This window comes from Pinus tabuliformis, chromosome 2_2, assembly GCF_031772625.1.
Source record: "Pinus tabuliformis cultivar Carrire ecotype Pingquan chromosome 2_2, CPIR1, whole genome shotgun sequence".
Taxonomy (NCBI): Eukaryota; Viridiplantae; Streptophyta; class Pinopsida; order Pinales; family Pinaceae; genus Pinus; species Pinus tabuliformis.
Genome location: NC_142300.1, coordinates 464,432,999 through 464,451,780, shown reverse-complemented (window position 1 = coordinate 464,451,780; position 18,782 = coordinate 464,432,999).

The window sequence follows — 18,782 nt, the reverse complement described above, 5'->3', positions numbered from 1 at the left end:
AATTTTTCTTAAGTTGTTGGTACCTGTCATCCTACTGCACTACCTATAAGATCTTATCCTATAAATCTATCACATATGAACTTATAGTTGTAATGTGATTTTCCTTGACTCTTCTACTAAGAGCATTTGTAGCCCTATTCTCCTTACCCTTAATGTACCTGATCTTGAAGTCAAACTCACTGAGTGTGGCCAACTATCTAGCTTTTTTGAAATTCATATTAGGTTGGTCAAAAAAATATCTCAGTCCACTATGATCACTCATCAGAACAAACCTACTTCCAAGAAGATAGTGCCTCCACATATTCAATGCATAAATGATCACTGCCAACTCAAGATCATGAGTCACACAGTTTTCCTCCTGCTCATTCAGTTTCTTTGACTTGTAGCATACCACCTATCCCTCTTTTATTAATACTCCAACAAGTCCTCTCCTGCATGCATCTATAGATACCATGAACTATTTATCTGGATCCACAATCTTTAGAACTAAATCATTTGTAAGAAACTACTTCAATTGCTTAAAAATAGCTACAAATTCCTTAGTCCATTCAAATTTATTTCCTTTCCTCTGGAAGGATGTAATAGGATAGGAATTATGTGATAATTTCTTGATGAACCTATTGTAATAACCTACTAAACCCATGAATGATCTAACCTCATCCACATTCCTAGGAGCTTCCCACTCCATGATAACTACAATATTTTATGGATCCATCGTTATACCTTCATTGGAAATGTGTCCCAAGTAATGAAGTTCTATTTGAAATAAACTACACTTACTAAGCTTGGCATACAATTGATGCTTTCTTAACAATATTAACACTATTGTTAGGTTTTCTACATGCTCTTCCTCATTCTTACAATATATTAATATATCATGAATGAATATTATCACAAACTTGTGCAGGTAAGGATGCAATACACTATTCATCAAACACATGAAAGTAGCTGAGGCATTAGTCAAACCAAAAGGAACCACAACAAACTCATAATGCCCATACCTAGTTTGGAAAGCAATATTATAAATGGCCTCTTCTTTGATGTGTGCCTAATGATATCCTGATCTCAAATCAATCTTTGAGAACGCAGTTTCTACCTTCAAATGATTAAATAAATCATTGATCCTCGGTAATAGATATCTGTTCTTGATCATCACATTATTCATGTGCCTATAATCAATGCACAAGCTAAGAGTATTTTTCTTCCTCTTCACAAACAACACTGGTGCACCCCAAGGTGACACACTTGGCCTTATGTATCCTTTATTAAGCATTTCCTTCAACTACAAATTTAGTTCCACTAGCTTTGGAGTGCTCATCCTGTAACATGCCTTTGATTTTGGTGTTGCTCCTAGTACCAAATCAATAGAAAATTCCACTTCCCTATGAGGTGGAAACTATGAAATATCTACTAGAAATACATCTTGAAACTTCTACAAAATTGAGTACCTCTTCAATACTTCTGCATCCTCAACATCCTTACCTTTATCACTAGAAACATGCACTTCAACTAATACACACCATTTCCTGCAATTGTATTTTTCTTGTATAACTGTAACCATTCTCACTGATTTAGGCTTATTCCTACCCTCCAAGATTTGCTTCTCTCCTTCATCATCCAAGCAATTGATAGCCTTATCATAACAATCCACCTTATTCCAATGAAGGTACAACCAATCCATGCCAATAAGTATGTTGCATGATCCTAATGGAAGCACATTTTGATGCACTGATGTAAACATACAATTTAGCTCAAATACACAAGCTCTTACCCAATTATGAACTCTTTTATTAGCACATGTAGCCAATTGCACCAACCAACACTCTACATGCACATTTTTTCTCAAATCACACTTACCCACAAGGTTAATATTAACATAACTATAATTAGATTTAGGGTTAATCAAAATGGAAACAACTCGGTGCCAAAGATTACATTCCATCTCAATAATGGATGCTTGGTGATCCACCTACTTGTTATCAAATGATGAATAGATCTAAGGAATGGTCCAACACCCCCAAGTGTGTGTTCCTCTTAAGCACTGTAGATCTGAGGTATGTTATCCTGATATAATGGAAAATCCTTCTTACGATGATATTTGCCACATATCCAATAGTGCAACAATTCTCTTCCACTTCCCTTATTCTACTACACTCCAGGTTGAGGTCCATGTCCTTTCTCTATTGTACTAAAATTATTATAGGGAGAAACATTTTCCTTCTCACCTACATCCTGAGGTCTTCCTCGCTTCGATGACCACTTTCCTTTAGTCTTGTAATTCCCTTTCCAATTCTTGTTAGACTCAGACTAATGCTTCGATTGCTCATAAAAATGCTTCAAATTTCCAATGGATGAGGCTCATCATACTCAATCTGATGCTTGAATGCTAAGGGTAGTCACCTTTGAACTTTTGTCTTCTCATCCTTGAGGTGAGGCACATACCTCAACAACTATAGGAACTTAGTTGTGTACTCCTCGTTTGTCATAGATCCCATATTTAACTCATAGAACTCCTTAGCCTTACCATAATAGTACCTATCCAATAAGTACTTCTTCCTAAAGAATCTATTGAATTCATTCCAACTCAAATCCTTTGCCCTGATGTCTCTGAAACACTTCACATCTTTCCACCAAAGTTTTGCTTTCCCTTTGAGACTAAAAATAGCTATCTCAACCTTCATGTTGTTTTTATAATCATGCAACTCACATAAATTCTTCATTTGAAGAAACCATGCTTTTCATCTTCCAGTTTATTCAACTCTCCATCGAAAGTAGGTGCCTTGGCTTTCTTGAACTCATCTATGAAGTATTCCCTCCCACTCCTTCTATAAGGATGATAGTGATGATGACCATGATACATGTCTTAACCAAAACTAGAATAAAATCCATAACCACTACCTCTTATGTCAGGTGTATCCAAGAACCTACCATCTCTGACTGTGTCATCCCTGCCTAACATATGCCCTAATCGAGGTTTGCTACCATATTCCCCATTAGTCATGTCCTGCCATCTGTAACTGATATGTGGTTGTCCCTGCCTCTACAAATATGAAAAACTATGAAGGATAACTGCATTGAATTTTTCATGTTCTTCCCATGCCATAGGAAGTCTTTCCTATGAATGAATAATTCTATCAGTATTCACCTTGCAAATTTTGATTTCTTCTTTTATACTTCTCAATATATCTGCTATATTATGAGAGTACTCATCTCTTGGTTGTTCATATGATCTATAAGGAGAGTCTCGTGAATTTTAATCCACCATTCTACTAGTCATACCTAATGTTGTTCCTCCTCCAAACATATCATGTCAAATAACCAAATATAAACATAATCCACATACCTCATTGAAGTTTAGGGGAGGCTATCTCATCTTCAAGATCAATCCAAATTAGCATGATACATATATATACATAATTACATCGACACATCAATTGTCGTACATGACAATTACAAGATTGTAACATTGACCACATGCATGTTAACCATAGCCACTACCATGTATGCATAATGACCACACAAACACTAACATTCATGATTTACAATCACTTTTACTCTGAGGCCCAGTGTTCCAACCTTGCTCTAATACCAATCTATAACATGCCCCCTCCCACATTTACCCAGTTTCCCTTATCTACCATGGTAAACATGAGACAAAGAGTTACTATGACATGACTTGACCTCCAAGCTTTGGTTATGGAAGTGGGGATGTCCAATGAGACTCACTAACCAAAAACTTACATACTACAACACTTATAGGGAATTTAGGGGCCAAAGAACCACCCCAGGAGACCAAACCTTTAGCTAGGTAGTTTTCAATTACCACGACCCACAACCACATGAACAAGCTTATAAGGATGTGGTTATGACCCTCCAACTGCATGCACAAGCCTGCCTGAGTGTGGTTGTAATGAAAAATCCTTAGTTGAGAGGGTGTCTCTTAAGATCTGAGCCACAATTCCAAGGTAGCCTCCATACCACTTCCTAGAACATCCTGAGACTTTCCTTAATGATAAGTAAGTTAATGGCAATGCTAATCATAAAAATCTTGAATAAGAACTTGACTGAACCAGGCCTAACCACAAAGTCATTTCATTAAACACATGGTAAACATGTAAGATACATGTCATGAATGCATGTTTGATTATAGGAGTTTTAAACTTATCTAAGAATCGCCAAGAATGTCTAATTCCCTCTCATAATAGCTACAATAACACTTGTTAGTCAATGTTTTCATTAACCATCAAATACTTATCAAATCCTAAACTATTGATAGCTAGATTACATTAAATATCCTTGCTTATAAGAAACACATAACTAGATTATTAACCATGACATAACAATATTCAAATCACCATAATAACAAGAAAAAATACTCATATATTACAATAGGGAAATAAATCTTATTAACTCATGTAAAAGCCAACCAAATCAAGGACTTCTGCGTACCAACTAACCATAGATTGCATTGAATCTACTCTTTCTTTCATCCAATCAACCATGTGTCATATTCCAAGCATGAATGTGGGAACTTGAGACATACTACAACTAGGTCTCCCCAGAGATTAAACCACCTCCACCCCTAGGCTATTGTGATCCCAACAAAACTGGTTCAGAGATCACAAAGCCAAAAATAAGTTTGGATGCCTCAAAGTTTCTTCACCATTACCTTACAGAATTCTCCTGTCTCCACTGAGTTGTTTAGGGATTCCCATATATTGAACCACCTCCAACCCCAACCCTTGGGAATTTTCCTCAGACCACCTCACCCAGACCCAAAATATTCTAGTAATCCAAAGCTCAACCAAGAAAAGGATCCCATTGATGGGCCTCAAAACTATACACAAATGAAGGTCCATATAACCTTTCTTAGGCACATAAATTGTATATTAAATATCTCCTTATACACTTAATAATGTTTTTCTATCTTTAATATGTTATTAGGAAGGTTTAGAGATAACTGCATATTATGTGCCTAATATTATTTATTTTTGAAAAACATTGAGAGAATATTGAGTAAATTATGAATGAGATAATATAGGGAATTGATCCCTACTATAGGATGGAACAATATTGGATAATAAATGAAAAGATTATTGACAAATTCTAGAGCTCCATTGATTGAGAAAACTTAGGAATGTGTTCCCTGTCATTTAATGAAGATTCCTAGTGTTGGGAACCAGATCTACTTTTTTAGGTATTTTTGAGGGGAAAGATACCTCCTTTTAAGGATAATGCTTCCTCGTCACTTTTTATAAATACCAATTCGATTTTTCTTCTAGGGGCATGTATTTCTTAGTCTTCATGTGGATAAAACTTGTTCTTTAGTAGGTTGACTTTTATTTCTATTAGGGATGTACTTGGATTGATTCAAATAATGAATTTTGGTGCCAATTTTAGCTCTAAAGACTCGTTTCTTTCATAGGAATTTTAGTATCCCATGGATTGGATATCCTAGGAGCCTCAGAGCCCTCTTGTAAAAAAAAAATATTTTCTTTGAATGTCTTTTTCACTTGCATCTCTTATTTTTGCATTTACAATTCATGCTTCTTTTGTTGTAGGTCATATTGGTCAGATTATTGAAGTGATTTGTTTTGAAGGTTATTTATAGAGTCACAAGCATGATTCATCCTTAGAAATACTTTTAAAATCCATCTTCACCATTTAGCTACTTGGTTTGGTTTACTAGTTCACAAATCTAGAATTTTTGGATGTCTCTTGTAGAAAAATAGTAGTAATTTTATGTTATTTTTTAGAATGTGTTAATGAGATTCATTTAGTTGATTCCACTTGGATTGGTTCAAAAAGCCATTCAATTTAATAAAACAATTGACGTCGTGGCATTTTCACTTGATTAGGTTATGCATTTGATAGGTTGACTAGCTCATTAATTCTTGAATTTATGGTTTTTAGAGTAGTACGTTTTTGCTATCTTTTAGAAAACATTAACATGGGTATTTTTGAGTCATTCCACTTGGGATGGAGTCTAGAAAAGTCCTATTTTATAAAAAACATTGTACCATATCATTTTAATTTTATTTATTTTGGAATTAAACAATTTATCTCGAGGAGTAATAGTCATGTAAAATTCCCGCCACTCTTATGGCAGTCCTGTAGCAGTCTTGTAGTAGCCCAGTTCCATGTGTAAACTTGACCAGATTTTCTCCAAAAGCTTTGTTTTTGTCTCTTAGTCTTGAATCATGACCCCTAGGCTCTAAATCCATGATTGAGTAAGGCCAAATACCTCTTAAGCCTTGCCTTTTCTCAGTTGCAATTCACCTTTACAGTTTGGATTAGTGGACAAATTCATGACTTGAAGATCATAATGATGAATTTCATGATTAGTCTATGAAGAACCTTGTGAACTCTATTGAATTTTTTTATCTTCAACGCAATTATTGAAGAATTATTTTTATGATTATATTTTGTTTCATGCATCTTAAGTTATGGTTTCCACTTCCAACATTGTTAATTCTATTACATAGATTAGGTTTCCTTTTGATGTACCATTTACACTATGCAAATAGGTTAATGTTTACAGTTTTTCAAGTTGTATTATCATTTACATTTATGAAAAGTAGAATAGTATTTGCTTTATACAAAAGTAACTAGGAATTCCTATGTGCAAAAGTAATTACGGTTCCTTTCTGCAAAAGTAAGTGGGTTTCCTTTTCTACAATTAGGATTAGTTTTTATTTTTCCTTCTACAAACTTTAGAGTATTATAGTCTCTTGCACCGACTTAGGTATAAGTACACCATCTACTGCACAAACAGTGTTGCAACCTCTCAAGTTTGTATGAAATTGCGTCAAACCAATGAAGGAAAGACAATTGCATGTTGCACATATAGTGTTGACATCACACCATGGTTATCGGGAAATGGAAAGGAAAGGTTGAAACCAATGTCAACCCAAGAAAAACCCATGTCACTAACAACAAAAGAACCAAATACACAAATTCATGTACCATGCATTCACAAATTATCTAGGAAATTACACATGTAACATGTTACCCGCAAATCCTCCTGTTGAATCTAATTTATCCAACCTTCATTATTTTTCCTCTTCCTTCCTTTTGTTTTCCTTGTCTTTCCTTTCCTTCTTTTCTCCAATGCTAGAGTTCTCCAAGAATTCTCTAAGTGTGTAATAGTATGAGAGAATAAAAGGAACTCCAAAACTAAACTACAAAAGTTGAACCAACAAAAGCTATGAATTGATCCTCGTAAGCCTTTTTATCCCTCAGGGCTCTATTTTCTTCATTTTCCACCATTTTTCCTTCAATTTCCATATCATACAAATTTATGACCCTTCATCTCCCTTTTCTCCTATTTTTCTTTATTTTCATAAATAAAAGTCAATTAATGTCTCTTTGCCTTTGCCATTTTCCTTAGCCATAATAAAATAAAAGTGACACCCACTAGGATGTTTGCATCAACATTCAACCTGGAATACGTGTCCCATGACCTTCGTCTTATTTTTACTTTATTAACTTTATTACCTGAACTTTTAACTTAGGATTGTTACATTTTAAAATTTTAATTTTAGTTAACTCGTCTCAAGAAGCCAAGTTGGCCCTCCTGGATGTTAAGTCGGATCACCAAAATGATGTGTCTATTCGCATATGAGAATAACTATATACACTAGAGTAAATTCCAACCTAAAAGTTCCCATGAATTTTTCATGTAATTTCCATGCCATAATATGCAAATGAATCAAAATCCTTGTTATCATGAGAAAATCGTACACTCGTCTGTATGCATTAGAAGACAGTCAACGTTAGTGATCAACATATACATAGGTGACATTTTCAGCTAGAAGCACCATGAAGACGAAAAATAAAAATCTTTCCTAAGGTTCAATTTTTAAAATTGAACCACGTGGGTGCACTATTACTGGAAATTAAGAGTTGCGTGGCTATTTCTTCAATAGTCGCACAATCACGAAAAGTCTAGTCAACACCTCAGGTCATAAACTTTCATTAGAAGCACTCCAAATCTTGACATTTTTGGCTAATAAATTCAATAATTGAGCCCTAAGAATCCTTGAAGGCAAGAAATTGGTAGCTCTCATCTCATTTATGAGGTGAACCACCACATTGATGAGCCAAGGGGAGGAGGAGTTTCCAACAAACTATATAAATACAAGTTCAAGGATAGCTAAAAAGTAAGAAGAATCAAAGCATTATTATTCTACCAAAATTGCTCCCTAGCAATCATTAATTTCATTGAGAACATGATTTCATCATTGAGACAATAGTCATACTTCTTTGAGAGAGAAAGGAAGCTTGCAAGGAGATTGAGGAAAGGAACTTCCTTGTTGAGGACTTTTGAGCACCATTTCTCAAACAATTCTCTCCAAGTATCTTTTATTAATCTATTTTATCTCTTCTACATTCAACAATCAAGAAAGGGAACCCTTTTCCATCACCTTTTTTATGTGTTTGCTTCATTAAGAATTGTCTATATGTTTACTTCATATTTTTTAGTTTATGTTTATGTGTGCATTGTCTCCATTATTTTCAGTTCTTTGTTTATCTATGTTTTTCCATTAACAACAACCAATTGCTTGTATTTTCCTTGTAGGTAACAACCAACTCTAAGGAATGTGTCTTTGGTAATCCATAGCAATAAAAAAAACCATTAAAACATGGCAACTCCCCTAGTTGCCTTTCTTTAACCTATCAAATTTTTTTGCAGGACCTTTCTCTTTGGATTTTCATTCCATTATGCATCTATTACTTCTATGGAAATTCTGCAGGCACTCTTGGACCTTTCTTTCAGCTAGAAAGTTGCCTTTTTAATTTTTTTCATTGGTCGAGTGACTTTTATCGTAGATAGACACACGATATGTGCATCTGTGCAGAGGAAAACTCACGTGATTTACAGAGAGCACAAAAAATCACTGTAATTTTTCTTTCATAGGTGATAGGAAACCTTTAGCGAATTTCCTTCACCTCTGCATATTTTTTCCAATTAGTTCAGATTGTTTAATTTCTTTACTAATCATCACTGGTATGGTGATTACCTAGTCTTTAATTAATTTATTTTTTTTCATTTCACACATAGCTATTTAAAGAGGAAAGGTAAGTGGCCATAATCCACACATATTTTTAAATTTGTTTTTCTATTTTTCTCAAGTCACATAGCTTAAATAGTAAAGGAGTAAGTGGCCCATTATCCACACATCTTTTGTACTAGCCAAAGCATTTTTTATTTTCACTAGTTTTGGGAGTAGGACCAAGTGTTACTAAAGAAAGGGAGTAGCCCTTGCTTCCCTTTTGTCTTTTAGACAATCTAGGGCTTGCATCTAAAAGATTTCTTAAAGCACTTGATTTTTCCATCTCCGTTTAGGAACACTTAGTGTAATAATAAGGAAGTGAGTAGCCCATTATCCACAGATTATTTATTTTCATGCAAGGAACAATTACAACTTAGTGTAAGTAGGGGATATTGTAAAGGATCATCACATATCCACATCTTTACACACTTTGTATGTTCACTTTGCCACTTGCACACACATTTCACTTCACACACTAAGCTTCTCTAAACTTTGTATGCAAGGCATCTAGTTTCAATATCTTTTGTACTTAGTTTATTTTAGCTTACATTTTAACATAATAAGTGAAGAATGACTCCAAAAAGAAACCATAACATGAAAAAACTAAATTTCCCATAGGGTCCATAAAATAATTTGTAGTTATAGTTAGGACAATTGGGAGTAGACATCCCATAAGTTTCCATGGTCATGTTACATTTTTGAAACATAGAATTTGACATTTTGGGTGCTTCAAATCCTTCATCATTCGACGAGAAAGACTACTCGAGCATGTCAAAGACCCAATTTAGAGGGGGTTCAACTTAGGTCCAACTGTGTGTTGTACTATATGGGGCTACTCAACCTGTATAATGATTGATATTGGTGACTGATTACCAACAAGCTAAAGAATTGATTTCTCTCGTGGGATGAAGGTATCTTAGTGGAAAAGTTTAGGTCATATTTCCCTATAGGTGGAGGTGTGGGAAGCACTAAAGCCTCATTCACAACCTTGGCTGATTCTTTTGGCTTTTGGAAGTGTTTCCAGTTCTTTTTGGACATAGTCGTAGTACCCATCACAAAAGATATCTCTGCAAGGACCAATTAATTTGAGAGTGGAAAGGAGAAATAGGTATTCATAGGATTTTTTATCGTACAAAAAACAAACGAAAACCATTTTTTTTCTTTGATTGATCACATAACATAACTTAGAGGGAAAGTAACCAATTGTTTTTCCACTTTGTTTTATGTATGTGATTTATTTTCTTTGATACATATCCCCTTCCCTCATCACAAGAAGTGACACACACTCCACATGGCACCACAGGGGACCCCATGATTCTCCATCACTCTACACGCTTCTAGAACATCCCCCAATTACCAGGAGATGTAACAGGTCTCTCATTATTTAAGCGTAGAATACATCATGCAACCACTGTTATAGGATCATCCTTTATCGGTGTAACTTTGATTGAGAACACACCCCCCCTGCCCCCCTAAATTACTCCTTTCACCATCCCTCAGGGGAGTCCTCACACTACCCCTCAAGGGAACCCACACAACACCCCTCCAGAAATTCCATGCAATTCCCACCAGGGTAACCCCTCTCGCACTACCTTTCATAGAAATCCTTTGCACATTGTTGTTCAAAATCATTTATCGATGGTGAAAAACACCAAAATCTTATTTCTAGCTTCCTTAGATCTTGAAAATTTAGGCAAGTTAACTAATGACCCCATTACACATGGTCAGAATTGGCCACCAATTCCAACCAAGTTACCTTTCGATATACCAAAATTTAAAGGGACACAGGGGGAATATTCAAGAAACCATGTAATGACCTTTATTCTTTAGTGCTCATCCAATAGTATCACAGATGACTCTGTTCACCTATGACTATTTTAATGCACTCTCACATGGCCTGCAATGAAATGGTACATAGTTGAGGCCTCTGGATCACATGGGAGCTTTGAATCTCTAGCTAGGTCATTCCTGATATTTTTCCAGCTCCAGTGCACCAATACTCGGGATTGGAGATTATCACCCATTTCAAGAAAATGCTAGTCACGCATATCTTAGAACATGTACATGAATGGTGGAAATGTTGTAGCCTGCTCAAGGTCTATATAGAATTCATTAGGGGAATTTTGAGCTCTAAAATGAGCCTCCTAAGGAAATTATAAAATAATAGTGAAAATAATAAAATAAGAATAGACTACTTCATCAAATTTTAGAGGGAAAAAAGGAAAAACTAATTTTTTAACTTATCTCCCTATGGGTTTACTCAAATTTCAAGCGGAAACACTCGTTGGATGTAAAATTTGATTCCTCATCCAAGGAGTACCCATGTTGCATACTTTCGATGGAACCCACTACATGAAAAACATGAAAAACATGATTGTGATCACAGTTTTTCATATATTTCTCATTGTTCTTGTAGAAGGGTCCATCGAAAGAATGAAGCATGGGTAATCCTTGGATGATGAATTAAATTTTTCATCCAACGAGTACTACTACTCAAAATTTGAGTAAAACCTTAGGGAGATAAGATGAAAATAGGAGTTGAAAAATGTAGGTTTTAACTCCGTATAGAAATTACCTACATACGAATTCTAAAACACATAAAATAGACAATGCAAGATCATAACACATAAAACATATATGCACAAAGATTCTCCCATGGATCCTAAAACTAGGACTACCAGCTTGATTTTTCATTATGTTGCTTTCAATGTTACAATACATATTTATATATGCCGAAGCATCCAATACCATGGACCGAAAACCATTGCGTCCAAGACCATGGACCAAAAACCATCACGTCCAAAAACATGTGCGAAAATCATGCACAAAACCATAGGTGGGTCTACCCAACCTAAAATAGGTTCCAAAACCAAAATTTTCTGGGGCGCTGCCCAAAACCCCAAAAAGTGGGGTTAACTACACCCCTCAAACCCCCTTGTGACCCCCCCCGCTACGCAATCGGCACAACGAAGGGGGGGCTCCACCCCACATCTAACCCCCCCAGTTAACTACGTGGGCTAGTCGTGGAAAGAATATAACACAACCCAACATTCTCCCACTTCTTGTCTTCTTTCCACAGGGGGCCACAAGAGAGCTTAGTCATTTATCCAGCCCTGCAACTCCCACTGTTTCTCTACACCAAGAGAACTTCTCAGAGCTCACAGATTTTGTCAATGCATCTATAGTATTCCTCAAAGTGTCCACCTTTATCAGCAACACCTTTTTGTGTTCTATCATATCCCTCACAAAGTGATACTGAACATTAATGTGCTTTGTCTTTGAATGATATACAGAGTTATTTTCCAAGAAAATTGCACTTTGGTTGTCACAGTCTATCCTTATAGCTGCCTGTACCAACCCCATATTTGAACACAATCTCTGCAACCAAATTGCTTCCTTGCTTGCACGAGTGGCTGCCATGTATTCTTCCTTTGTAGTTGATAGTGTCACTACCAATTGTTTCTTACTCATCCAACTGACTGCACCTCCAAATAGGTTAAACACATACCCACTTGTAGATCTTCTCTGATCCAGATCTCCATCCCAGTCTACATCAACAAAGCCATGAATATCCAACACTTTGTCCAATCCTAGTCTTCCTTGGTAGCACAAACCATAATCACTAGTGCCACACAAATACCTGAAAACCCGCTTCACTGTTGTCCAATGCTCCGTTCCTAGTTTTGACATAAACCTGCTTACTACTCCCACTGCATGTGCAATGTCTGGTCCAGTACAGACCATTTCATACATGAGGCTACCGACTTCACTTGCATATGGGACACAGAACATGTCCTCTTCCTCTTCTTGTGTCTTGGGACATTGTTCAACAGATAACAATGTAAACTTTGAAATGGGAACTATAAACTCAAAACAGGAACTCTGGCCAAAAAATGCCAAAAAAACATAAAAAACAGTGCTAAAAATGAAAAGTGTGTATACTAGAATGACGGTTTTTTTTTTAGGGAAAATTTTGAACATGCTTTAAAAATGGCAGTGAAAAAAAAATTTCGTGCAAAATTTAGCTTGAAAACGAAAAAGTGATTATACTAGAACGATGATTTTTTTAGGGTCAATCTTCAAAATTTAAAAAAAAATGCTAGTAAAATGATCTAACAACATAAAAATCACTCATAACTTCTCATTTAACACCATATGGAAATCAAAAATTTTATTTGAAGATACGATGTATACATCAGTTAGATAAACTATATTAAACAATTATTCAAAATCACTCATATTTTCTTGTACACCATCAGAATTCACATCTTCAGATGAGTGACTCGATGCTGACAAAGTTGTTCCATATTCTTCTCTTTCATCAACTAGTGCCCCATCTGAGTCCACATGCATGCCCATCATTTCCGGTTTCAAATTTCTTCTAGATCTATGACTAGTTTCAGCAGACTCCCATCTCAACACCATTCCCTCTAGCAACAACCTTTTCAGAATCTTTATCGTCTTGAAGTGAAGATTTCCCCTCTTTGTTAAATTGAAGTCATAAACAAGTATGTTAACATCCTCCAATTTCAATATGTCTATGCGGTGACGACTTATATTTGTACCATTTATTTTTCTCTTTCCACCAATTTTTTTGTCAACTACCATCTCTGGCTTATACACACCATTGAATGGGTGTGTATTTGTGGCATACCAATGTACTTCAACACTTGTAACATCCTCATTTTCTGTAAAGACCTTTATAACTTTAGCAACCCAGAATGGATAGCCATTTTGATCTCCATCTACTAGCACTACGATCATGCAACCCTCCTTAATATCCTATACTGAACCCCTGTAAAGGTCTTCCATGGCTTCATGTTTTGTACAGGATCTTCTGGAACCAATATACATCTCTCTTTCCTCTGCCTATGAAGAATCAATGATACCTTGAGATTGTTGTTGTTCAACAATGTTTATTTCCTCATGTGCATTTGACACATTTTGTGGCCAAATAAATGGATTTTTCAAAGGTATATCTTCATTTGTTCTTGTTGGAATGATATCACTTTGATTATTGAAAAATGACTACCCTCAAACTGAACCAGCAATGTAAAAGTACTCATATGTATATCTAATACATTTTTTAATTTCTTCTAGGCAATCAGAATAATTTATATTTCTATTTTGTTTGCGTGCATTATGAACTTCACCAACTGATTGTAATAATAATATTTTCGATGCAAATATTGGATGATATGGAATGAACTTCAAAAATTGCAAACTTGATGACGGTGCCCATTCTATAGTAGTTGAATACTTCTCCCCATGTTAGTGTTTTCCCATCAATTTTTTTGATACGAAATTGATGTTGGAAGCATTAAGTTGTTCAATGCATTTCCCCTCACCATATGATCCCATAATAAACCTTCGCGTGTCAACAGTTTCTTCCAACACATCAGAAGTAGGCTCTGGCATGTATGATTTCTTAATACATTCAATTAATGATGGCAAGCTCCCAGCTTCCTTCCTCCTCAATGTGACTGAAAAACGACTGAACATCTAATCAATATGGTCATGAGTGTGCCCAACAAGAAGGAAACCAACCTTTACCTTCTGAAAAATTCTCAATTCAACAAGCATGTTTAGATATCCAAAAACAACCTGATTTTTGTTTTCACAGCAAGTGTGTCCAATTGTAGATACAAAACATCAGGAAGATTACCAGGCCAATGAGAAAGCACATCATGAATTATGGTTATGGTCATATTTGCATCATTATGAATATTTGGAGTTGTGAAGTACACCTTTGGCAACATTTTCCCATTGAAGACCAAACAACTAGCCAAGTGATACTGAATAAAATTTTCCTCCTGTAAATTTTTGTGTGTGCAAACAAATTGTGGTAAAAGTGCTTTCTTTTGGTCCATACCATAAATTATCAAACCCAAATATTTATTTGGATTATAATAACACTTCTTTCGATGCTTGTACAACTTTTTTTGTTCATTTATTTGTTGTTCGCGATGCTCCTGAAGTTCTTTCACAATTGAATCCACACAACATAAAAGAAAGCCATTAAGAAATATGTTTTCATACTTTATGAATATAGAATTTTAAAATTTAAAGTTATTAATGCCTACCTGTTTTTGACCCGTCACATTTGTCCCTTTTTTATTTAAGAGAAGCACATGTACTGCAAATCCCCATCCTTGTCTTCTTAGGAATATGGACATTGTTGAATTCTTTCTTCCACATCTTCACAAAATATTGATATGTAATAAACCGGCCATGTCCCTCAGGACCTTCTGCATATTCTTTATATAAGTTGTAGATTTCGCATCTTGAAAAATTATTTGGAATATGTATTGTCTCTCTATTTGGCATACAGTCTTCATGCTTTGAAAAGAAATCTTTCATCCATGACATTGCAGTGTTTGATAATGGCCCAAACTATCTTTTATGACGTACTTCAGAATAAAATGTGGGATCATTTTCCAAATTTTCTTGAATTCTCGAGAGACGAAAATTCCCAATCGAATGAAACATTTTGAAAGCTTTTCTACAGATAAATAAAGTCTTAATATTATAATCATAACCTAACAATGTAGATTGCATGCACCCAACTAAATATGAATTTTGCATGCTTTTATTCATTGACAAATATATCTTCCTGCTCTCTAATGCAAATTTGAAATCCATATGTTTCAAGCAATCTTTTTGGCAACATTCACTTGAAATGAGTGCGCTAATATAACTTCTTCTCATCAGATATTCTACTCTACCCCTTTTATAACTAGAACATCTTACATTGATATGAAAAGGTCTGCTCCTACTCCGCGATACAATATTTCTTGGCAACATCTCCATCATTAGATCATCATTTGTATAAGGATTTTCATCATCATTAAGAGGAATGTTATCCACACTATGATCAATTGTGCTTTTCAAATACTGACTTGAAGGATATTTTTCATCTTACCCTTCTTTAGTGCTACTATCATAGTCCATAGAATTCGGACTCAATGGAAATTTTGACTCGGTGTTTATTGGATATTCTTCCTCATGTGCATTTTCAGTGCTGCTCTCACAGTCCATAGAATTAGGACTAAGTGTATCATCCTGTCCTTCATCACTGCTACCTTTATGCTCATTAGAATTAGGACTAAGTGCATCATCCTATCCTTCATCACTATTGCTCTCATAGTCCTTACAATTAGGACTAAGAGGACATTGTGACACTCCACTCTTTTGAAATTCATCATCGCGCTCTTCAGCACTATTTCTCTCATAGTCCTTTGAATTAGGACTAAGTGAACACCATGACACTCCATTCTTTTGAAATTCATCATCCTGCTCTTCATCACTGCTGCTATCATAGTCCTTAGAATTAGGACTAACTGGACACCGTGGCACTCCATACTTTCGAAATTCATCATCCTGCTCTTCATAAAACTGCTCTCATAGTCCTTAGAATTAGGAATAACTGGGCACCGTGACACTCCATACTTTTGAAATTCATCATCATGCACTTCATCATTGCTGCTCTCGTAGTCCTTAGAATTAGGACTAAGTGGACACTTTGACACTCCATTCTTTTCAAATTCGTTATCACGCTCTTCATCACTGTTGCTCCCATAGTCCTCAGAATTAGGACTAAGTGGACACCGTGACAATCCATTCTTTTGAAATTCGTCATCATGCTCTTCAACACTGTTGCTCTCATAGTCCTTAGAATTAGGACTGAGTGGACACCATGACACTCCATTCTTTTGAAATTCACCATCTTGCTCTTCATCACTGCTGCTTTCATAGTCCATAGAATTAGGACTAAGTGGAAACTGTGAGACTCCATTCTTTTGAAATTTGTCATCAAGCTCATCATCACTACTGCTTTCATAGTCCTTCGAATTTGGGGTAAGTGGAATCTTTGACTCTTTATTTATTTGAAATTCTCCATCCCCTTTTTCATCAGTGCTGCTCTCATAGTCCTTAGGATCAGGACTAAGTGGAAGAATTAACTTTCTATTCATAGTGGAAGAATTCTCGCTATATTCATCCATATGAATAGATTTGTTACGCAATGAAGATGTTGATGTTGTATAAATCGAAACTAAACTATCAGGACAATCCATATCTTTCAAATAGAAGATGTTGAATGATACAAATGGAGAGTCTCCTAAAGATTTTATATAGCTTAGAGAATGAAATTTTCCCTCCAAAAATTTCCCTCCGAAAAAATTTCGCGAAAATATTTCCCTCCAAAAATGTTCCTCCCAAAAAATTTCGTGAAAATATTTCCCTCCTAAAAGTTTGTGAGATTTATTTCACTTCATTATTTTACTATGCAATTTAATGAAAAATGTAAACTTTTTTTTTTTTTATGAAATAAATCATTAAAGTTAAAATTGTAAACTACAACTTCTACCTAAATTATTTTAATACGTATATAATATTTACTAAACAATTGAATGTTTTTTTTTTTTTTTTTTTAATTTTTATAATACATTCTGAAACAAGTTAATTCCACATTCACCCCACTATAAAACAATTCCATATTGTTCATTTTATCATATTTTCATTCATTGCCATAAAAAATTTAACATGTTAAAATTTATTAAAACTAATTAATCCCGCATTCACAGTACGGTAAAACATCTCCGTAGTTTCACCTATATATTCCATTCTCACTATTAGTTACGTTACATCAACGTTTTATGAGGTTCATTAAAAGACTTGGAGTGAATTTGTGGAGCAGCTACATTGGGATCAACAACATATTCAATGAAGAATTCCCGCAATTGAAAGGTCAGTTAAATTTTTTTCCTTGAAATTTCTCATTATTGAGCCTTAGTTTTGGTCTTATTTTTGCTCAAAGAAACTTACTTATCCATCTATTTTCCATCCATTTTCCCTTCATTTATCCCATTTTGATGTATATTTGATATCCATTCAGGTATTTAATTTTAATTTTTCAATTTCTAAAGTTTTTATGAAAATTTGGTTTTTAGTGCAAAATTGGCAGATTCAGAAATTCCCGTAATAGCTCTATGGTTGATATGGTTGCAGGACACTTGGGCATGAATGGAATGCATGGATGGACAGCTTGGGAACTAGAACTAAGTCAGCAATGCTTAGTTCGAACTAAACAAGCTTTATTAGGCCCATTTGGTGCTAGTCAACCATGACTAGTCATGCAGGAATCCCATAGAAATAGGGCTGTTTTGAGATTTCATAGGAATGGTCATCTTTCTTGGGATGGGGATAATGAATTCGACTTGGATAGGTGGATGAGAGTAGATGGGTTTGTTTGAGTGAATATAGATCAGTTTTTTGCATGAGACTTCTTATTTAAAGCCAAAACTTTGATGGCTTATGTATTGATTTTGCGATATACTTTTATGTTGTGACATCTTTGAATTGAGAAGTTAATTTGAAGACTTGTGTTATTATTATTTTGCTTTGAAATGCTATGGATGTGTGACTGATATAAGCTTCTGATATCACCTCTCAAAGTGTGCAAGGCAAGGGTGGAAGGCCCCCACTCCAAGCTAAGTACACTTCCTTGTTAAATTAGTTTTATTTCCTTGTAATTTGGTTGATTGTAGCACTAGTTTTTCAAAGCTTTATTTCAGTTTTCTTTATGGTTTATGTATAGTGATTGATTTCATTTGTTAATAGCTTATTCATCACTTTATTGAGTTGGAAAAACAGGTGTTCAAGTTGGGCATCCCTTCTGCTAAAATGATGAATCAAAACTAGTTTCTTTTGTTTACATGCAAGCAG